At 46.3% G+C, this 24,230-nt stretch overlaps 1 protein-coding gene across 1 annotated transcript in view; it reads left to right on the forward strand.

Annotated features, from left to right (window-relative positions):
• Nucleotides 1–24,230, forward strand: part of LOC147689346 (uncharacterized) — a 104,944-nt gene that overhangs the window by 20,193 nt on the left and 60,521 nt on the right. The window lies entirely within an intron of this gene.

Consider the following 24,230-nt stretch of genomic DNA (forward strand, 5'->3'; position numbering starts at 1 on the left):
CATCGCCTCTTATCCACACCCTGGTAAGACGGAACTAGGGCTGACTCAACTATAGTTTGAAATAGGAGTTCTTAGATAAAGCAAACTGAATAAGCAGCGACCCAGAAACGTAATGTATTAAAAATACCTCAAGGTATACCCACAGGTTTTACTTTATTAGTAGGGTACCTGGGGTATGTATAAAAACGTGAAATTAGTGGGTTCTATTGAATACAATTATTCAATGATATACCCTTGTCTTGATGCCAACATGTTTCGGCCCTCGCTGTGAGCCCAATCCAGTCTGGGGCCTTCGGGAGGGCTGTCTCATGAATGTCCCTTCCCTTGCTTGTGAATGCACACCATGCACACTCGTGAGGCCTAATGATCTCACCTGTCTTGGTTCTTTGTTTCCAGAAGATTTTCCTCTAGTGCATCAAGGGTCATCCTGTTTTGGGATGGTGTCGTTTTGTAGTCACACATTCATCAAAGAAAAGGCACCTCAGGATTATCTAGGTCATGCAGCTACGACCGCAGCCGGTCCCCTAACTCACTCATACATACCCCTGAATCAGTTTGGCATGTCCATGAATAACTCACACAAATCATTTGGACATACGGCCGAATAACTTACATATACCCCTGAATCACTCACACATACCACTGAATCACTTGGTTTTACCACTGACCCACTTAGGCATGTCCCACAACCACTCGGAGATACCCCTAACTCACTCACACATATCACATTTTAATGGGCCAGTTGGGACCCTCGACCGGGTGTTGGTCAGTCCTAGGACCAAGTCGGTGTCCGCCCGACATTGAAATCAGGCTCATTATATGTAAATATATATTTATGTAGTGTTACACAATTATTAAAAAGATATATGTTACATTATGTTAAATGTATGTGTCTATCTGTCTACTATCTATCTATCTACATATATCTAAAAATATATTTAAACAAAATGTAAAAAACTATTAACAATTCAATTTCAAAATATTTTTACCAAATATAAATATTAAAAACCATAAAAAACAATGTTAAAAACATTATACAAATAAAAAATGTAAAAAAATAATAGGCAATGAATAAAAATAAAGACAAAAATATGTAACCAATAATAGAAATGTATTGGAGTTTGGGAATATTAGATATTCTATTCTCTTTCCAGTTTAAGCAACAGTATGGAATCTGTTGGATTTTGAGGGGCTACATTCCTTATTCTCACTCTAAACAGTGCAACAGTAGAGAAAGTGTTGGACTTAGAAGTGGATAGATTTATTATTCTCACTCCACACTGCAAAAGAGTTGGAAAAGTGTTGAACTTTGGACGGGTTAGATTTAGTATTCCCACTCCAGTCTATTCAACATTAGGGATAGCGTTGGACTTAGGAGGGGTTACATTTATTATTACCACTCCAGTCTAAGAAACAGTAGGGGAAGCATTAGATTTTAGAGGGGTTAAGTTTACTATTGCCACTCCAGTCAGCTTAACAGTATGCAATGTTGGAGTTTGGAGAGGTAAACTTTACTGTTCTTACTCATGTCTAAGTAACAGTAGCTAAAGTGTTGGACTTCAGAGAGCTTAAATGTACTATTCCCACTCCAAACAGCGCAATAGTAAGGAAAGAGCTGGTCTTTGGAGAGGTAAAATTTACAATTCCCACTCCAGCCTGTTCAATGGTAGGGAAAGTGTTCCACTCTGAAGGGTTAAATGTACTCTTCCCACTCCAAACAGCACAATAGTAGGGAAAGTGTTGGACGTCAGATGGATAAAATGTACTATTCCCACTCCAGTCTGTGCAACAGTAGGGAAATGGTTGGACTTTGGAGGGGTGAAATGTACTATTCCCACTCCACTCTCAGCAACAGCAGGAAAAGTACTTCATTTCAAGCACGTTACATGTTTGAATAACCCTGTAAATTAAAAAAACATATTAAACTCTTAATATAAACATTATTTATTTACATAAGAAATATATATACACATATATTTATTGAAAAGAGAAAAAACAATGAAAACATGTGTATAATTAATAATCAATTAAATAATTACTACCCAATTACAAATCAGCATTTACTATTTTAATATTGACTATTTACTATTTAAAAAATAATGTTAATAATTATTTACTGTTTAAAAATATTATTACAGTATTTTTTAGTTATTACTTAATTCAGTTCACACCTATACCCCTACAAACCTATCAACCCACACCTAAAATATAAGTAACATAAATCACTATTACATAATTTACATTATTAATATCAATCACATATTTAATTACACAATTATTAATTTATTAATTATAACTTAATTAACTTCCCACTCTATCCTCCTACAAAACCGATAACCAAGTGCCAAACTGTAAATTACTACTAATAGTTATATAAAACATTCAAAATCACTTAAAATTACAAACTGTATTTTTTTTAAAGTATAACAATTAGCAAACAATAGTAGCACATAATATTAATATATAATCTAAAACTTATATAAAAATAATTAAAAACAATACATTTTTTACAACTATATTACTAAAAACGATCTTAAAAACAATGATATTCTTTAAAACTATATTACTTACCTAAATAAACGATATTCTTGACAACAATATTTTTGTATCACGATCAGTAGTGGCTCCTGAAGGGAGAGCTGCGGGGCAGTGTGGAGGGGCGTTTGACGTTTCAGCACGCACAATGAAATTAGTTTTATTGATTTATTTATTTGTTTACATTACTCCAGTCATTCGTGAGCCGGAGTTTACTCCCTGCCCATCCCCCGCCCCGCCTCACCGCCCCGTTGCACTCCCTCCAGGAGCCGCTACTGAAATTTTTTTTTATTTATGATATTTCTGTCTCCTGATATTTAACAACTTTACATTTTGTCCAGATTCCAGAGGAACATAAAGAGGGAAGCAGAGATTAGATAGAACGAGGGGCTGCAATTGAACAAAATGAGAAAGAAGAAGTTACAGGTGTTAAAAGGTAGTGGGAGTTTATAACATCATGTTTTGACCAATGTTACTGGCTCCTGTACTTTGAAATACACAAAGTTGCTCTAGTTTTCTACAAATACCCTCAGGCTGGAACCAACAAGTCCCTGTGCAAAGTAATATTTAATTTCTAATTAATTTTTGCCAAGTCTGACTGGTTCCACGTTGCTTTTTGGGAGAGCTCTTAGTAGGGGCACTGTAGCCCATCCCTACTCCCTTACTTGTTACTATTCCCTCTTGCTGAGAGGTACTGTACTCTTGCGGTCCTACAAAACATGTCCTTGTCCAAAGACACCTTTCACACCTGTAGGGAAGGGCCCTATATCTTGAATTTCTCGGGGGGGGGGGGGGGGGGGGGGGGACATTTAACACCTTTTCCCTAAACAGGGACTGAATTTCATAGGAAACACCAAAGGCTCTCAAATAAATTGTATCAGGAATCACATGTTAATAAGGAACAGTTTGTCTCTCTCAACGAATAACACCTCGGGTCCTAGTCCAGAGAGTGTGATGGTCTAGTGGACTACTGAATTTACTTCAGGCATCTCTGTGTGATACCAGTCATGGGTGTGAAGCTCGACGGCGCCTCTCAGCCTTTTATTCTCATGAGATTCCTCAAATGAGTTCCATTGAGCTAGATCACAGGAATTTGGTACGTAGTGCCAAGAAACCACTTGGGGGTAAAAGTGAGCTTTACTAATACATGTTAGGTAAAAAGATTGTGAGCCACCTAGTGGCAAATTATATTGAAAATTCTGCCCAACTTTTATTGGGGTATTTATATAGTGCCGACCTAGCCCCGGGTGCAGCGGGCGCTTTACAGAGTATTGGAAATGACACGCCACTGCTTGCAGGGCACAGAGGCACAGGGAGATATATTGAGAAGAAGAGTAAATATACCTGAGCTCTTTGACTAGTAACATTGAGGTATTCACTGCAATATCATTTATACTCTCAGATATTTCCATCGCCACTTCTAGGCGCTGCAGGGGTCAGGAGGAAAAGAGGCAAATGCTGATGAGTTGTCCTCTCCCCTGTGTTTGGGGGGTCCAGGAGGAGACATGTCATTCTATCTCCTGCCAGGGAGGAAGGATGAGGGTGTTCACTGTGCCTGGGGCTGAGTTCAGAGGGAGTGACAGGGTCTGCTGGGATGTCATTCTGTCCAGGCAGGACAGTGGCTGATGAGTGAGTGCATCAGTGATCTAAAGCTCTCCAGCTAGAGCTGAGCGCGAGGGGCTGCGTGCCGGGCTTCTATGTGGGGTCGTGATAGGAATAAACAAAGGTCCCCATGTGGAAGGACCCCAGGCAGGAGAGAGCACCCCCCGCCCTAGAGAGTGGACCAGACCTCAGGGACCCAAGGGCTGAACTGTCTGAGGCTTGACCAGCTCCAAGGCAGTGGAGTCACAGGGCCATCCTTTCTGGCCCATCCTCACCAGACAAGAGGAGCAGAGGACGGGGAAAGTCACTGGAACAGGGTCTCACTAATTACCGCACAACCAGCAAGCGGGCAGTGCTCTGCGGGTCACCACTGATAGGACGAAGACCCTCAGGGCATGGCTTTTAGGGCAGATGGTGGGATCCTGGGTCACTGCCCACGGCCTCAGACTTTCATCAGACATTGACCCACAGCTCGGCCACATGGCTGCTTCCACCGGCCCAGAGAGGGATGTTATCAAACAGTTACAAACACTTTGTCAGCATTATCAGTAAAATCCACCGCATCATTGTGTGCGGGAGACACAAGCAAAATACACTGTGTACTTTGAAGCTGCACTGAAATCACACCCGTTGATTGCACAATGGTGAAGAAATATATCCTAAGCGTAGCAGGTTCTACAGCTTTAGAGGATACAAACAGTTGGGTGTAGTAAGTGTTTCATTCTGAGGAACAGTCAACGAGTCACACATGATTACACACAGCCACAGTGAGTTACAAGATACCAGGCACCCTCAGGGATATCTTTATACGAAGAGGTCTCTGTGGCCCTGGAGCAACAAGGGCACTTCCGGTGTGTGGGGCAGTGGAGACATCCCTGGTTGGACCTGCACGTTCCATTCAAGGAGGAAAGTGAGTCAGTGCTTAATTTGAGCCAGTTGCACTTAGTTGTCAACACCAGCACTCGTGACAGTCTGCCACAGTCAAGCTAATATAGAGATTTTAATGATTAATTCAATATGCAGTAAAAACAACTAATACCTACTGCCCACGCCTTTCTTAAAGCTTTGGGGGGTGGGAATAGTCCAAATTGTCACTCGTATAGGAGTGTGAGGGTTAGTAGTTGTGTTGTTACTGTCATTGGCAGCATGGCAGGGGCGATGTGTGGTTCAAGCAGTGGCCTCCTGACGAGAGCCCCGGCGCTCTTTTGTTTTACAAATTAAGCCCTGAAGTGAGGTAACCTGGCTCCAGAAAAGGCACTGGGATGACAAATAGCGTTTACCCGGTGCCAAAAAAAATTCCTGAAGAGAAACTTCAGATCACAATAGCCGGTTGCATGGAGCATGTTGACAAATACACACATACTTGGTTCCTGATTCATAACGAGGCTGTAAATCCCAGGATGAGGAGGCTGATACCTACTCAGGTGGATGTTTACAACACCTACTTTGAGTCACAGAGGCCTCAGGCATCCTCCTGCCGACGTTGGGATTTTCAGAACTTTCCCAGAATGCAGCAGAGGATTGTCCACACAGAAGAAATTCCACAGGTGTAAGTGGGTGGGCATTTTCTATGAAAAGGGACAATGGAGAAGGGTCCCACTGGGCTGGTAGCCATGACAGCAGGGACCCACCTTTGCCTTCCTTCCTTGAGTCTGATGGATCCAGGTTCGGACTGGGTGAAATACCCTAAATCAAGCTATTATGCCACACCATGTCATTATGCACCTTTGCAGCAAAAACTTAGCACAAGTGCATGGGAACACGCGAATGACCAGAACACGAGTGGCTGATGTGTACGAAGCATGTGTGTTTTTTGTGTGAAAATTGTACGATACATTTCACTCTAATATAAAGTGCAAATGTCGGTTTTGCATTTTACTTGGCTATGCATAATTTCACATTATGTTTCCAAAATGTCACGTAATTATGCAAAACCAAATGATTTGGATTTCACACAGCTCTAGCCCCAACAACTGCCCTCCCAAACATCAGCATTTGCGATAAGTATGGAGCTGGCCTGGCACTCAGGAGTCCCAGAGAATCTTCTCACCTGTGGCTCAAAAGAAAGTTTGCCTCATTACATTTTTAAAAACATGTTCTTTATACAGCCCAGCATTCTGATCTTCCTGTAACCTGCTTTTTTGTTTAATAAAATCTTATAAAAAGTATGGAAATAAATCCAATTTCTTACTTACTGTATGCCTGTACTCATGCAGACATACAAAACGTCCCTGGTCCAAAGTCACACTTCACACCAGTAGGGAAGAGGCCCTTTAGCTTGAATTTGTCTGGAGGGACATTTAACACCCTTTTCCTAAACATAGACTCATTTCATAGGGAAACCCGATGTGCTCTCAATTAAATTGTGAAGGATACAAAAAAAGTGATGGATGGATTGCCTGAACATTTTCCAGTACAGAAATGGAGGGTGTGTGAAATTGTGTTGTTGGTTGAAGGGTGGGTGCCCCTATTCAAACAACAGACAAAATCCCCATCAGGGTGAACCATAAAATTCACTTAAGTGACCTGTGTTTAACCCTCTGGTAGTGTGGCACAAATGCAGTCAGGCTTAATTTAGAGGCAAAGTGTAAAGTATTTATGTAGTACACAAACAGTAATAAAGTGAAACAAAACACAAGAAAAACCCCACACCAATTTAGAAAAACAGAGTACATTTTAATAAATGATTTGCCACAAAAAAAATAAAACTCCAATCAGTTGAACTGGAGATATGCAATTTTAAAGATTTTGGGTAGGTAAAGCACCAAACGCCACTTAGGGTTATCTGGTCAGGCAGGAAAGGGTAAAAGTTACACATTCAGGCTGACTGCGATGGAGGGCAAGCCGGATTCATAGATCAGGTAAGTCCTGATTAAAGAGTTACCTTCAAAGTCCAGATCGAAGAGTTTACTTTGCAGTGGAAGGGCAGGGAGAGTGCCACGGGTGGTCGTAGAAGTAGTGCAAAGTGCAGGCTTGGCAGCACAGATGGTCGTCGCTTTAGCACGAAGATCCTGGGTGCATTGCGGATGGCCGTTGCTGGAACTTCTTGTTGGCAGTCACCGCAAGCTGTCCATGCTATAATGTGAAGTGCAGATCTTGCACATCCTGGGATTGTTGGCAGTCACTGAGGCGCGATGAATCGGGTTCACTGGAACTTCTTGTTAGCGGGCGGCAAGACCTTGGCTCAAATGGGCATGTTTGAGTTTACGAAGATCCCAAAGCTTTAGGATTTCTCATTTTCTTTAGAGAGAAGCTCAACTAAGGCCACATCAACAGTCCAAAGCCTGTGGAGCATATCTTGGGGGTCAGGAACTCACTCCAGCAGAGGCCAGCAGAGCTCAGGCAGTTCCAATTGTAGGTCCAGTTGCACATCCAAGGCAGCAGGTCAGCTGTTCAGTTGCAGGGAGCCTCTGGAGCTTATGTCCTCGTAGCTCAAAGATGGATGTCAGTCTGCTGACCCTTGGAGTCACTTTAGCCTGGGATGAAGAGTGCAGGACCAGCCTTTCTTCTCAGCAAGCAGGGCAGTAGGCCATAGATCAGAAGAGTGTGAGGGCAGCAGAGTGGCAGACCTTAAGCAGCAAAACAGCACAGCAGGCCATCTTCTTCCGCTGCATCCATATGTCCCAAAGTGTAATGAAGAGTGGGCCTGGGGGTCCTCTTTTTATACATGGTACCTTCTTTTGTTAAAATCTAGTTTGCGACATCAACATTATCGGCGCCATCTTGTCCCTTTTTAGGCTTATTCGTGCGCGTAAGTGGCAGCCATTTTGAATGCCACGGCCTCTCTGCCCACTGCCGATAGCCAGCGCGTCTCTCTCTCTCTCTCTCCTAACCCCGCAAGCATCCCCCGCACGCTGACAGCCCCCGCTCTCACATGCTTGGGCCATAAAACTCCCTTCAGTGCAACCCTGCCTCGGAACCCCATCCTGTTCCCAGCTCAACACCTCCTTCCATTCCTTTCATGATCCCGTATCCTTTGATAAACCCCCTTTCCTCTGTGCCCGATTGTCTTGCTCATTCCCAGGCCGCCACCTGGCCTTGCGGATGCTATTTATTGCCCCCATACAGAAGGAAGCTTCCCCCACCAAAGGATCCACAACAGATCAAAGCCCCCACCCCATGAGATCCGATCAACCACATGCATTCCGGGAATCGGCGGAATGCCCAGCTGCGTGACAATCATCACCTGTTGTGACCGGGGTGGGGACTTCTTCTGTAAATGTGTGTGGGAACGGGCTTGAAGCGGGGATTCCGTGGATGTTTTTCCGTACATCAAAGTGTTGGCAAGGATGTGTTTTATGCAATAAAGCCATAAACCTGTGTATAAGAGGCCAGGCCTCAGAGATGCGGTTAGAGCACCCCGAGAAGATACCCTGTTGTCTGATTTGATGTGTTCTGCTCCGTCGGAATAAACTCCTGTTTCCTGCCTTCCAGTCTCCAGCGCCTGCCTCTTTGTTTGATAGATTCGAGTGGTATGAGAGGCGGTTAGCGCCGGGCAATACTTAAAAAGGTTCTCGGTCGACATCGACCCTACCCTTTTTCTACAATTGGTGTCCCAAACGTGGGGCCCATCAGTGACACGTGGATCCAGTGGGAGAGGTCCTGACGACAGAGTGAACGACTGCAACGATCGGGAGAGCTCCTGTCCGATAGACCCTCGTCTGACAGCCGGTCATCCGAACTTCACCGGTTCCGAGCAGACCTCTCTCGAGTGATCTACGGTCCTGACTGGGAACCATCAGGAGTGCCGCAACAGTCACGAAGAATAGAGGACGATCGGGCGCTGGATGCGGAAGACAAGAAACTGTCCATGCGGTCCGGGTAAGGTCGTGTAACACGACAAATTGCGAAATGATTGTTTGATTGTTTGGAAAATACTAGTATTACTCTTCGATTGTTGGTTCTTTTTGGAGATATTCCCTGTCTGCAAACGGGGAAGAATAGAAAGATTCTCTCTTCCTTTGCAGATAGTGAAAGGTAGGTAACGCGGACTTTTGTCCCCCGTTTTAACCCGTCATGCCTATTTCTCTCCCCCACTGATTGATTGATTGCCTGAACATTGATTGTTCGAGGTTTGTTCTTTTGAGATTCTCTCTGTCTACAAACGAGGAAGAATAGAAATATTCTCTCTTCCTTTGCAGATAGTGAGGGGTAGGTAACGCAGACTTTTGTCCCCCGTTGTAACCCGTTGTGCCTATTCTTTCTCCCCACTGATTGTTTGATTGTCCAAACATTGACTGTTCGAAATTGGTTCTTTGAGATATTCTCTGTTTGCAAATAATGTAGAATAGAAATATTCTGTCTAGTCTTTGCAAGTAGTGAAAGGATAGGTAGTGCGGACCTTTGTCCCCCGTTGTAATCTGTCATGCCTATCTTCTCCCCACTGATTGGTAGTTGGTTCAGCCCGGACCGCTTATTAGAGATGAACCATCCAGCTCCACTGGACGGCACCCCTAATGTTCATGAAGCATGGATTAATCGCCATAGCCTATAGCAAACTATGGCATAAATATACGAGAAAGGATCAGGAAAGTCAGTGGCCACTGATAGGATCCTTCGATGAAGATAAAATAAGCGCGCTGGAAACAGCCCTTCGAAACAATAAGACAACGCCCACTATGCTTGATAGTCTCGGCATGTGGCTCAAAGAAACAGAACAACGTAAAAAGAGAAACAAAATCAGATTAGAGAAAGAGCTACGAAAAGCAGCTCACCTAGCTGCCAGGAAGTTAGAGGAAGAGATAAAGGAGAGAGAGGAAGCCAAACGGAAGCACGAGTCCGAAACATCGAGTCAGTGTCCTGTTAGAACACCCTCTACGCTCTACCCTGAGTTACCCTTGAAACAGCGAGCCAACGATGATCTTTTATTAGGTCCTCCAATCATCTACATGCCCCCTCCATATGCCCCTTCCCAACCTTTAGCACAGCACCCGCCACCCCCAAGCACAGGCGAGAGTAGTACCAGGGCCTCGGTCCTCATGGCCTCCGCGCCGGCCGAACCCCTTGTACTCGATACAGCGCAAGCAACAATGCTAGACGACCCTGAGGCCCGAAAGACAGATTCCACGAGAATGAACAGGTTGAGCAAGGATGAGCGAGCAGGGATCGACAAGGTAGTAAAGACATTAGTAGAACGGAAAGAGAGTGAGGAGTACATCATGGTTATGTTTAACTCATATGCTGGGAGCTACAGACGGCACTTTGTCGTACGATTATGTTACCATGCCCTAAATGCGTATGAGGACCGATACCGAGACAAAGGTCCCGAGAGCCTAACGACTTTGTATAGAAAGGTCGATATTGGGGATGAGGGCGAGTGTGACGTGACGGACCTCCTTGCGCGTACGCTTGAGGTTTTCCGCCACCTCACTGAACAAGGGTTGGAAGCTAAACCTACGACTCCTGTAGCGACCGAACCACGAATAGAACAAGCTAGCACCAGGATGCCTATAAGGGAGGCTGCTCCCTACTGGGTTCCCCCACGAGGTCAGGGAACACACAATGATGTTAACCATCAAGATGCAAGAGGGAGGGTAGTGTATAACTGGGTCTACCAACCATGGGATCGGCAAGATATTCTGACGTTCCGAAAATCTCTGCCCGATTTACGGAAAAACCCCACTGCCTTCTATACTGAACTAGGTACAGCCTTAGGTTCAACGATTATGACCCTAGCTGACATCGACTTGTTTTTTGGGTTATGTCTGCCAGCTGATGTGTGGAAGCAAATCCGGAAAGTCGACCACCTTGAGCTGTTCGGACATACCTGGTCACAACTCGATGGCATAGATAGACAACGAGAGCCTGGACAGAAGCCTATAAAATCCATTATAGAACTCCCAGACAAAATTTGTGCAGAAAGTGAAAACCCTGATCCGAGAAAAGAAGGTGGACTGGTCGATAGTAACGGCCTGTCGCCAGAAACCCCAGGAAGACGTATCAGAATACTGCTCCCGGTTTGAAACAGTGTTCTCCGATTACAGCGGCCAGGACATGACCACTGCAACTGGACACCATCTGTTTGTCCAGAATTATGTCAAAGGTCTGTCGCAGGAGGTCTTTCAGAAACTGCAGGCTAGCGAGAGTAGTTGGGCAGCCTCCAAACCCGCGGCTATCCTCCAGATGGCCCAGTATTATAAGCATCCGAAAAACGAAAATGATAGGGCGACTGAGAAAAAGAAAAAGGACTTGAAGGAGAGGGTGATGATCACACAGTTGCAAGGGGTGACTATAGGACGAGAGCAGTACAAGGGAAATTACCAGACGAATGCTCCTAGGAACCCACCCCCTAAAGACCGTACTCCCGTACCCTATGTTGGACGTAAGGATATTGGTGAGGACCAGTGTGCATTTGGCAAGGGATTCGGCCATTGGAAATCCCAGTGTCCGGTTCTGTTGGAGATGAATAAGAATAGGGACCCCAAAGACATAGCGGGTGGACCAAGAAATAGAGGACAGGGATGAGGGTCCACGAATAACACAAATAACGACAGATCAGGCAGACCAAACACATTTGACCGTCCCCGACAGAACCAGTACCAACAGTCTGACTGCGACGATATCCACGACTTCGCATAGGACTGCCTAGGGCAAGGGAGGGATTCAGTCGAGCTCTATGTTGACCAGCAAGGTCCTTATGTCACCGCTAAGGTCCTGGGTACGAAGTCTCCATTTCTGGTAGACACTGGCTCGACACGTAGTGCGTTATCTAAATGACTGATTCCAAGGGCACCCTTGGCTGGCTCACTTGTAACATCGATAGGTTTCGATGGAACGCCCTCCACTAACCCCTTGTCCACCGGGTCGCAAGTTTTGCGAACTTGTTGTTTCTACGTGTCCAGCCTGTTTGGGACACTCTTCTTCATCACTGCCACTCTCTGTCACCACTGCCACTCTCTGACTACTCATGCCACCCTCTGGCCCACCCATGCCACCCTCTGTTTCATCACCACACCCTCTGGTTGTCCAGTGTACATTATTTTCGGCAAAGCAAAGCACACCTTCCCTGCCTCAAGTGACCTGAATTAATTTGGGGCTGATTAATGTGTCACAGAATATTTTTTTAGCTGGCACCTGCTTCCTTAGTGCGCCCTGATTAGTGATCTTTTGCACTTGCTAAGTGCTTTCATTGTTGCAAAATTAGTTACAACACCTGCCCTGCCCCAACTGACAATAATGAATTAGGGGCTGATTAATGGATTTTAACTTCCAGCCTGGCTCCTGCTTGTCTCCCTTAGCTGTAATTCAGGACCTTTGTGGCATATGTGTAACTATTCAGAGGTTCAGAGCAGGGTCACATAATAGTTTCAACTGGCAACTGAACTCTGGAGGGGCCCCTCAGGAAGCACTACAGGAAATGGCTACTAATGATGAGCCTGAACTTTTGAACCTGGTAAGTAGTTACTTTCAGTTTTGCTAAGATCGTATTTCTGCAATTTTGCACTTATTCGCGGGGCGCGAACTCACGCGAACAGTGCGAGCAGTGCGAGCAAAATCCGCTGCTCGCGGATTTGCGGATTTTGCGGGAGATTCGCGAATCTCGCGGATTGCGAATTTCCCGAAAATCCGCAAAATCCGCGAGCGGAACGGATTTTCCGCCCATGCCTAATGTTGACCAGCAAGGTCCTTATGTCACCGCTAAGGTCCTGGGTACGAAGTCTCCATTTCTGGTAGACACTGGCTCGACACGTAGTGCGTTATCTAAATGACTGATTCCAAGGGCACCCTTGGCTGGCTCACTTGTAACATCGATAGGTTTCGATGGAACGCCCTTCACTAACCCCTTGTCCACACCGATCTCCTTTGACCTAGAAAATAACATCACTGACACAACGTTTTTGCTTTCCTCCAATACCCCTGACGCCATTATGGGACTTGACTTGCTGAAACATTTCCGAGCTACTATTAGGTGTTCGCAAGATGGAGTTCGGGTCTTTCTGTACGACAACCCGGCTCTGCTCAGACTTTGTCCTTCCCGACACATGTTTTCCATTTCTGACGCTGACTCGTCCCTACTTGACACTCTGCCTCCATATCTGTGGGCCAAAACTGACTCGGACATAGGACGCATGATGATCGACCCAGTGCACATAACTGTTCGACAGGACGCAATTCTCCCAAAACTTCCACAATATCGGATATCGCCCGAGGGCGAGAAGGCATTGGTAAAGATTATTCAGTCCCTGATAGATGCAGGAGTGGTAGAGGAAGTAGTTAGCAATGTTTGCAACAGCCCTATCCTACCCATCATAAAGAAGCAAGGAGAGGGAGATGAGAAAGCCTACCGCTTCATCATCGACCTACGAGAGGTCAACAAGGTAGTTGTACCTCAGTACCCCGTGGTCTCTGACATCACCACTATTCTGACTCTGATTCCTTCCACTGCCACCACCTTCACTGTCATTGATCTAAAGAACGCCTTTTTCTCTATCCCCATCCACCCAGATAGCCGATACCTCTTTGGCTTCACCCTAAAAGCCCGCTCGTATAGATTCTGTCGAGCACCCCAAGGCTACACTGAAAGTCCCAGCATCTACCGTCAGGCCCTCAAAAGACAACTGGACGCAGTCCAGTTACCAGATGGAGTGGTGTTGATACAATACGTTGATGACATCCTTTTGGCGGCCGACACTACTCCACTTGCAGTCACAGCCACCATCCAACTCCTGCACTTCCTTGCGGAAAATGGCCACAAAGTCTCCAAAAAGAAGTTGCAATTCTGCCAACCCCAGGTAACTTACCTAGGCCACCTCTTGTCCAAAGACGGAAGGAAACTTACTCCCGACCGATTCCAGACCATTCTAGAGACCGCAGTCCCTAAGACCCAGAAACAAGTCCGCTAACTGCTAGGCCTCACTTCCTTCTGCCGACAGTGGTTGCCAAATTTCAGCCTCATTGTGAAACCACTGCTTTCTCTGCTGGCTAAAGATGTCCCCTTCCCACTCCCTTGGACCCCTGAATGCCAATCCTCCTTCATAGAACTAAGAGATGCCCTCTGCTCGGCCCCTGTCCTAGGAACCCCCGATTACATGAAGCCCTTCTCTCTCTACACTCACGAAAGGGAGGGATGTGCTTTGTCTGTCTTGACCCAGTCCATTGGCCCAAAGCTACGCCCATGCGCTTACTTCTCTGCCACTCTTGACCCTGTAGCCAGAGCTTTGCCTGCCTGCCTTCGAGCCGTAGCTGCCGCTGCTATCTCTATCCGACAAAGTGAGGGGATCGTGCTCTCAAACTCCCTCACGGTGTTAGTGCCCCATGCGGTTGACACCCTCCTGAACCAGACTAATACGCAACACCTGACGAGTGCACGACTGACTGGGTACGAACTGACTCTGCTTGCACCCCACATCACCCTGAAAAGATGCACCACACTGAACCCAGCGACTTTGTTACCCCTACCAGAGAACGATCCCAATGTGTCCCCTGTACATGACTGTGTGACCCTCACGGACGAACAGACTAGGAGTAGGGTTGACCTCAGAGACACAGCCTTCCCAGACCCTGACGGGGAGCTGTGGGTGGACGGTTCTGGCATCAAACTCCCCGATGGCACCACCTCAGCTGCTTATGCAGTTACCACAGCCCGAACTGTAGTAGAGACAGCCCGCATCACACAACGATCTGCACAGGCAGCAGAACTGATTGCCCTCACACGAGCATGCATCCTGGTAGCGGGGACCACAGCAAACATTTACACCGACAGCCAGTATGCGTTCGGGGTGGTTCATCATTTTGGGCTCCTATGGAAGGAGAGGGGATTCCTGACCTCACACGGCACCCCCATCTTACACTGAGATCTAGTCTCCGCCCTAACTGAAGCAGTCCTTCTTCCCAAACAACTTGCAGTAATAAAATGCCAAGCACACAAAAAGGTGACAGACATCATTGGACAGGGGAATGCACTGGCCGACATCACTGCCCGGACCACAGCTGAGAATAGGACAACGACACGCATGTACGTGACCAGGTCACAAGCAGAGAAATGGACAGACGCTAGGGAAACTATTAGGGACATCCAAATGGCCAGCTCACAACACGAATTGACTGAATGGGCACGGGTGGGATTGAAAGACGATGAAGGCTGCTGGCGGACAAAAGACACGAATAAATGGTTGCTACCCGATTCATACCTGATCCCCATACTGACCATGGCACACTCCCCTGCACACATAGGATCTGCCCCTATGACCGAGCTTGTCTCCAAAGTTTGGCACAATGACAAGATCGCAGACTCCGCCAAACGTCTGGTCCAACAATGTCTGATATGCCTGCAACACAACCCTGGGAAAGGAACTGTAGTACCCCGGGGAGGGTTTGGGGTTACCAAACATCCGTTTAAAGTCCTGCAGATGGACTACATCCAGCTAGAAAGATGCCAAGGTCTGAAGTATGTACTTGTTGTCATGTGCGCATTTAGCAAATGGGTGGAAGCCTATCCAACCCGTGACAACACTGCCATTGCCACTGCAAAAGTACTACTGAAAGAATTCTTCCCTCGTTATGGCCTTTGTCGAATTTTGTGGAGCGACAATGGCCCCCACTTCGTAGCCGAAGTTTTCCAACTCATCTTGAAGGGGTTGGGTGTAAAACAGAAGTTCCACGCAGTCTTCCACCCCCAATCTGCTGTACTAGTTGAACGGCATAACGCCACATTGAAGCTCAAACTAGCTAAGATAGTGGCTACCACAGGACTGAAATGGCCAGACGCTCTCCCACTGACATTGCTATCAATGCGTTCCACCCCCACCAAACACCACTTGACACCTTACGAGGTCGTTTTTGGCCGGCCAATGAGCGCCTGGTCTGCACCGAAACCGACTTCCATTCATGATGTCCCGGACGTCCTAATGTCTGATTACTTGTACAAACTGACTAAGACACTGTCTGTTATCCACCAATAGGTGCTGCATGCCATTCCTGATGCTTCCAGGGGTCCCGGACATGACATCCAACCCGGGGACTATGTGCTGATTCGAAACTTCCATCGTGCAAAGAGTCTGGAACCCCGGTGGACGGGCCCCTGGCAAGTCTTGATCACCACCCCAACAGCTCTTCAAGTGGAGGGGAAGCGCAACTGGGTGCATGCACACCACTGTAAGGAGATATTCTCGACCCTGACGACGACCGAAGACGTGGCCACCCAAGAAGAGCTCCTGAACAAAGACCGACCTTCCTGAACTGTTATATTGATACAGAGACACTCGAATTGGCAAAATTTCCCGATCCCACTGTGCCATCCAGAGAAGGGTATAACCTGCGACAAAAGGAGGGAGCTTCGGCTAAGCAGACCACTGACTAAGTCATAATTCTCAGAGCGGTGGCCTAACACTACTAAGGCTGTCAGGAGAGAAGCCAGACGAAGTTTGTGGTTCTGCCCGCTACCGAGCCCCCTTGAAGATGATGGAAGCGCCCGACAAGAAGATGATGGAAGCCCCCGGCACGAAGATGATGGAAGCAACCGGACATCCGAAGATTCGCTACAGAAACCCAAAAACTGACAAAATCCACAGTTCAAAGACTATTGCACTTTTTATCGCCCTTCTCTTTTGCCTCCTCCTCATGACCACCCTCTGGATTGTGGAAGAGAGCGCACCAGCTCATGAAACATTCCTGACCACTGCACAGCCTACCACAATGAAAGAACATTATCTGATTTCTCTTTCACCCCAACTCTGAGAAAGGCGTAAGGAGTTTTGGAACAATTCCTTCGTGCAACTGCTGCACCAGCACAATCTTGCCACTAATGCCACCAACTGCTGGATCTGTGGGTTGCTACCCCACGCCACTGGACATTCTATACCCTTCATCCCTTCACCCTTCTCAGTTCACGGCTCCTGCCTTTCCTGGCTGATCCTCTTGCAAGAAAGCTACAGGTATAATGCCACTTCCAGCAGAACTATGACACATTTCTTTCATGGGGTCTGGCAGAACAAAACGAAGAAAACTGCTGCACACTTCTGCCCCCTGACATCCAACGACTCTATCCACATGGACATCCCCATCAAAGAACGGATTGAAATGCAGGTGTTCAACAACCCGACCAGACCCACCTTCTCCTACCTCCGGAAACAAACAGCTGCCACTCTGACTGTGGCCCTATCCGCCATCAACGTCACAGGCCTTATGTGTATCGAAGGGCTTGGGACACAGCTGGTAGGCCACAGCGCTTGCCGCATTACCAGAACTTTGGACTCAACTGATCCACCCTCTTTTGTCACTTCTCCGAATATGTACTTTGTTTGTGGTACAAAGGCTTACACCTGGCTCCCCAAAGGCTGGGGGGGCACCTGTTACATTGCCTTCATCCTTCCTCTGACCTATGTAGCTCCAGCGAATCATCACAGACAAAAACGAGCAAAGGACATTGAGCAAGCCGACTCCACCGGAGCACAGTTCCTCGATGCAATGAAGGGACTTGTTCCACTCTGGGGTCCGATGGCGAACAGCCGTGCCATCCGACATTTGACCCAGGCAGTTGAAACGACAATGAACATTACAGCTGGCATCCTTGCGAACAATACAGCCGAGCTTCAAGCGGTCCGCCTGGTGGCTTTCCAGAACCGCCTTGTTCTAGATGTGGTTCTAGCGGATCGTGGAGGAGCATGCCGTATCATTGGGTCCAGCTGCTGCACCTATATACCGGACAATTCACCCTCAGTGTACAAAGCCATTGAACACTTCCACAGACTTTTCCTCAGAAGTTCACCAGGAACAAGAAGAATGGTCGCTTGGTGGTTGGTTCTGGAGTACCGTGAAGAACTAGGGGTGGAGGTTATTTACGATTATACTGATACCCGTTGTTGTAATATGTGGGTTCTGCCTAGGTATTCAATGCCTGCTGCTGCTGTGTTCACTATGTGCAAATTGTATCTGCCCTAAGACTCTGGACTTCGGAAAAAGAACGCATGAGAGCATTGTACGATGTCGAGGTTAGGAACATGATGAAGATAGACATTGATTAAACAAGCTGGCTAGATATGTTGAAAAGGGAGGACTGTTAAAATCTAGTTTGCGACATCAACATTATCGGCGCCATCTTGTCCCTTTTTAGGCTCATTCGTGCGCGTAAGTGGCAGCCATTTTGAATGCCATGGCCTCTCTGCCCACTGCCGATAGCCAGCGCGTCTCTCTCTCTCTCTCTCTCTCTCCGTACCCCGCAGGCATCCCCCGCATGCTGAAAGCCCCCGCTCTCACATGCTTGGGCCATAAAACTCCCTTCAGTGCAACCCTGCCTCGGAACCCCATCCTGTTCCCAGCTCAACACCTCCCTCTATTCCTTTCATGATCCCGTATCCTTTGATAAACCCCCTTTCCTCTGTGCCCGATTGCCCTGCTCGTTCCCAGGCCGCCACCTGGCCCTGCGGATGCTGTTTATTGCCCCCATACAGTAGGAAGCTTCCCCCTCAAAGGATCCACAACTGATCAAAGCCCCCACCCCATGAGATCCGATCAACCACATGCATTCCGGGAATCGGCGGAATTACCAGCTGCGTGACAATCATCACCTGTTGTGACTGGGGTGGGGACTTCTACTGTAAATGTGTGTGGGAACGGGCTTGAAGCGGGGATTCCGAGGATGTCTTTCCGTACATCAAAGTGTTGGCAAGGATGTGTTTTATGCAATAAAGCCATAAACCTGTGTATAAGAGGCCAGGCCGCAGAGATGCGGTTAGAGCACCTCGAGAAGATACCCTGTTGTCTGATTTGATGTGTTCTGCTCCGTCGGAATAAACTCCTCTTTCCTGCCTTCCAGTCTCCAGTGCCTGCCTCTTTGTTTGATAGATTCGAGTGGTATGAGAGGCGGTTAGCGCCGGGCAATACTTAAAAAGGTTCTCGGTCGACATCGACCCTACCCTTTTTCTACAATTGGTGTCCCAAACGTGGGGCCCATCAGTGACACGTGGATCCAGTGGGAGAGGTCCTGACGACAGAGTGAACGACTGCACCGATCGGGAGAGCTCCTGTCCGATAGACCCTCGTCTGACAGCCGGTCATCCGAACTTCACCGGTTCCGAGCAGACCTCTCTCGAGTGATCTACGGTCCTGACTGGGAACCATCAGGAGTGCCGCAACAGTCACGAAGAATAGAGGACGATCGGGCGCTGGATGCGGAAGACAAGAAACTGTCCATGCGGTCCGGGTAAGGTCGTGTAACACGACAAATTGCGAAATGATTGTTTGATTGTTTGGAAAATACTAGTATTACTTTTCGATTGTTGGTTCTTTTTGGAGATATTCCCTGTCTGCAAACGGGGAAGAATAGAAAGATTCTCTCTTCCTTTGCAGATAGTGAAGGGTAGGTAACGCAAACTTTTGTCCCCCGTTTTAACCCGTTGTGCCTATTTCTCTCCCCCACTGATTGATTGATTGCCTGAACAGACAGACAGAGTGAACAACTGCAATGATCGGGAGAGCTCCTGTCCGATAGACCCTCGTCTGACAGCCGGTCATCCGAACTTCACCTTTTTCTACACTTTGAAGGAATTAGTGGAAGTTTCTACAGAATTCCCTCTGAAGTGCTTGAAGTTTTCTGACTCACCTGTCCGGGGTCCAAGCTGGCTGCATGAACAATGCAAGGGTGACAATCCTTTATGTGAAGGCAGAGCACAGCCTATTCAGTTGCAAGTGGGGTTATGTCCAGCTCTGATCCCTTCCTGCAGTCGATGTCCCATCCAGGCACAACTAATCCCTCTATTGTGTGGCTGTCTGGGAGGAATAAACAAAGCCCAACTGTCAACTGCATTCAGTCATGTGACCCAGGAACAGGCTGCAGACATCAAATAGTTTAGGGCAGGAAAATGCCTACCTACTAAATGTGCATTTTCAAAATTGTAGCTTAAAATCCGACTTTACCATTAAAGAGAATTTTTAATTACAATTTCTCAAGCACCAAACATGAAATGCTTTCCTGATTCCAATCCAATCAAAGTTGGTGCTTATTAAATGTGATAGGGCAACCCAATGTTATCCTCTAGGCAAGTTAGCACTCACAGTAGTGAACAATGTCAGGGGTTGTTCACTACCAGGACATGTAAAGCTTAAAAGTCCATGTACAACCTTTCAATTACAATGCATCCTGCCCTGTGTCAGGCCTGCTGGATACCTGAGCCAGTTTCCGTGTGTGACGGGGCCGGAGCATGCAGAGAATTACGGCTGGGCTTTTTGGCAGACAGCTGCTTGCCATTCTAGTTGTTGCGGTCTACTATTCTCCTTAAAGTTTTCACCCGTGGTCCTCGGCGTTCTTTTACGTTTTATTCTCATTGAGAAGAGTTGTTCTGGGGTCTTCTCACGCAGCTTGACTTGGTGTTTTCAGTTCCACTCAGCTCTCTGATCCCAGAAATTCTCCACTTGATACCTGAAACGACAGAAAGACACAACCAAGGATATTTGTTGCAATGGACTACGTTTAGGTAACTCGCTAAGCATGTATTTGCATGCACATGTTAAAGACAACAAAAACAACACTCATCTGACTCTTGCTGGTGCTTTTCCATTCCCCTGCTTTGATGATAACGTCTACTTGATATTACCTGTGGGGGATACAAAAGAAGCAATTTATTTAATTAATCAAAAAGAATTAGGCTAATGCATATCATCTTGTTGTGCTCTCTGCATACCTAATTGATTCTAGGCTTGCGTAATTTTGTAATTATTTTTTACAAATCTATGATGGTTGCAAAACTAAGCACATGACGTAATGCATTGAAGTGTATGATATATGCATATATGTTGTTCTCTCTGATATACTGTATTTTTTATTCAGCCATCCTGTGTTAAGCCTATTATTTTAGGAAGCATGAAGATTGCATCATAAATGTATACTCGATAATCTAGAAAGCATAGTTTTACATAGATTCATACACATCAATCTCTCTTATTACCCCTAGATATGTGGCATACCCATTTGATCTTTATATCACCACTTTAGATGGAAGAGGGGGTTCTAACAGGTACACTGTACTGAAAAAGCATATGCATTATAAAGAAAGTCCAAATATAGCTTTGGGGTGTTTGTCTGACACAGGTCTAACATGGGGGAAGCAAGTTCATTACATGGCCTTTTAGTGGGCTCCGTGGTAGTGGACCTCACATCTCCCCGCGAGTCCTCACATGGGGTTTCACTACTTATCCTGGTACCAACACAGAGTGTAGGACACTCCTTGGTCATGGATCCGTAAAGAGTGAGGAGGCACCTCTGGCTGTAGTGGTAGGAGGAATAAGGAACTTAACCACACTTGTGTGAATTTAAGCCACAAGGACAAGTGTATATGTTATGGAGACTATATGCCATAGCCTGATTAAGTTGTTAGGTTCACTTGGCTGTTCAGGATGCCAAGGTATGTACAGGTTAATAGAATGTTGATGTTTTGCAGTGAAAGGGGATGTGTAAATCAACACAAAGGTACAGCACCCAACATACGGCTTACATGTTCCTTTGGGGAGCAAGAACAGAGTGTATATAGTGTTCCACTTCTTTATAAGTTAGTGGTAAACACGTGTATGCTGTCTGAGGTGGGGAGATATCGTCAAGATCAGGGCAACACTGAAAATATTGGTGTTGAGTTGTTCACTGGTGGACACAAAAGAAAGGTCTAGGCAAAGTGGAGAAAAAGGAGAAGGCCTGAGACACATTGTTGCGAAGAAAGATATTCTGGGAGTTATGTTATGTTATGTTATGTTAGCAGGAGCATATAAAGTGCATGGTCACCGAGGGTTTCATGGCGCTCATGCTGAGTGATAGAGTAGTGTGCTGGTAGTTAGTAAGCTAGTTTAAACAGCCAGGTCTTCAAGGCCTTTCTGAATCATAGCAGATTGTTGCAGCTCCTGATTGACAAGGGAAGCGAATTCCAGACTTTAGGCGCTAGGTAGAAGAACCTGCTGCCTCCCTGTTTCTTGAATCTGATAGTTGGAGTGGACAGAAGATGTAAGTGGGAGGAGCGAAGGTTGCGGTTAGGAACATGCTTTATGATCATCTCATTGATAAATTTAGAGCTTTTGCAGTGCAGTGACTTGAAAACAAGGCAACTAACTTTGAAGGTGGCCCGTTGCTCCATTGGCAACCAATGGAGTTTTTGCAAACAGGGCCGGGCTGATTGCCATCTTGGTTGTTTATAAATAAGCCTTGCAGCCTGATTCTGTACTATTTGGAGCCGATTTAACAGATATAGTGGCAGGCCTGTGCAAAGAGCATTTGAGAAATCAAGGCGGGACAAGACCAGTGCTAGTACTGCCTGCACGAGGGCTGGGTGGGTCAGTAGGTGGGAAATCTTTCTGACTTTCCTCAATTGGAAAAGAGAGCTGGATACCACAGAACCCACCTGACCTCTGAGAGAGAGTTCGGCGTTTATAGTAACCCCTAAGCTCTTCACAGAGGGCGAGGGGGTAGGAAGAGGACCGAAGTCCTCAGGCCAGAAATGTGGGCCCCAGCTGGTAACACTTTTCCCTGGCAGTACCAATTCGGTCTTGCCAGGGTTGAGTTTTAGATGGTTAAGATTCATCCAGTGTTGGATAAAAAGCAGAGTGGATTTAAATTCAGTGGCCGCATCCGGGGAATCCAAGTGAAAAATCAGCTGTAAGTCGTCGGCATAGTTAAAGACAGTAACAGGTTCTTCAAGAAAATGTACCTAACACAGTTGCATGTAATAAATGTTTCACTGCGATGAATAGCTAATGAGTCACACATAACAAGAGGCATCCACAGTATCTTGCCATTGAGGGATAATTTTGTAATAGGAAGGCTCTGTTTTGCAATAGAGTAAGAAGGAGGAAAAATACTGGAAATTTCCTGGCACGCGTCACCACGCTCGTGTGGCACAGTCCAGTCAAAAAGGGAAAAGAGGCTACAGCTAGAGGAGGGACAAGGAATACAAACAGGGTTTACATCAATAATGGCTCACTAAAAATAACTCTTTGAAAAAGTGCCTGAAATAAGGTTAATTTAAAAAATAGTCTACTGCTAATAGAATATTGATAAAAAGCATCCTGAGCGTGGGGTTCATGGCAAAGATTGCTACTCGTGAAACCCACGGGGATGATTCAACTGCCTATATTATCTCTTTACTCTTGAGATCAGTCAATATGTCCCTCGATTTACCTCTATGTGTTAGGGGAAAATTCTTACTCTATGTCTGCCTGGCACATCATTTTCCCTCAAAATTATTTTGTATTTAAATCCTTTGTTTTCACCCAATTTGTCAACAAAAACAAAGCTAAATTCTCTTTTAAGATGGTCATACATTTATCAGAATACTTGGTAAATGTAAATTGTTGGTTGATTTTGTCAGTCTGTACAGAACTAACTATGAATTCAGGGGGATCGGCTTGGGCTCAGGCTTAATTTTCTTTTCCTACTGATGAGGCCAAGCTAATAAAGACCATTCTTTCTCTGAGATGTGTACTTTTCCTCCAGTACGTCTACTTGAAAAATCCATATTAGACAAATAATAACCAATTGGATTATTTTTCTGACCAGTGAAACCACCAGAAGAAACAGCAGATGCAGAGAATTTTCTGTTTGACCAACTTTACTCAACAACACCATAAGGCAAACTAGGCACATGAATCTACATGAACAGAAATGGATTTATCAACCATTCTGACAAGATATGGGGAAAGACTCTTATTCTTCCGTCCCACAATATTTCTGTCACCCACACTTAATACAATGTTAGCATAGTGACAAAACCCTGAAACATTGTTGTCATCTTCAACTTCTTCATTTTTTTGAATCCTTTATTTTTGCATACTCTGGCAAACTGAGAGATTTTTGCATTTCAAACAAATCAGATCTAACGCAGGACAGTTTCTAGCCCCTTCAGTGCTACTGACGGCTCCAGCTCGTCACGATTCCAGTAGGGAAGGTGTTGGTACATTCCTTATGTTGGAGCGCCATCTAGAGCAAGTCCGGTAGATAATGTGTTTGCAATAGTAGCGCGCAATGCTTTCCAACGGGGCGACCAGATTGCCGGGCTTACCTGGAAGGCCTGAGGTCCAGGGGAGGGCGGCCTCCCCATCCCGGGCGCTGTCCTTGGTCCTGCTGCGTGGCAGGGTGCACGGGACGGGGTCCGGAGGGCCCGGGGAGGCTTCCCCTGCGC

Source organism: Lissotriton vulgaris, chromosome 10 (genome assembly GCF_964263255.1).
Source record: "Lissotriton vulgaris chromosome 10, aLisVul1.2, whole genome shotgun sequence".
NCBI lineage: Eukaryota > Metazoa > Chordata > Amphibia > Caudata > Salamandridae > Lissotriton > Lissotriton vulgaris.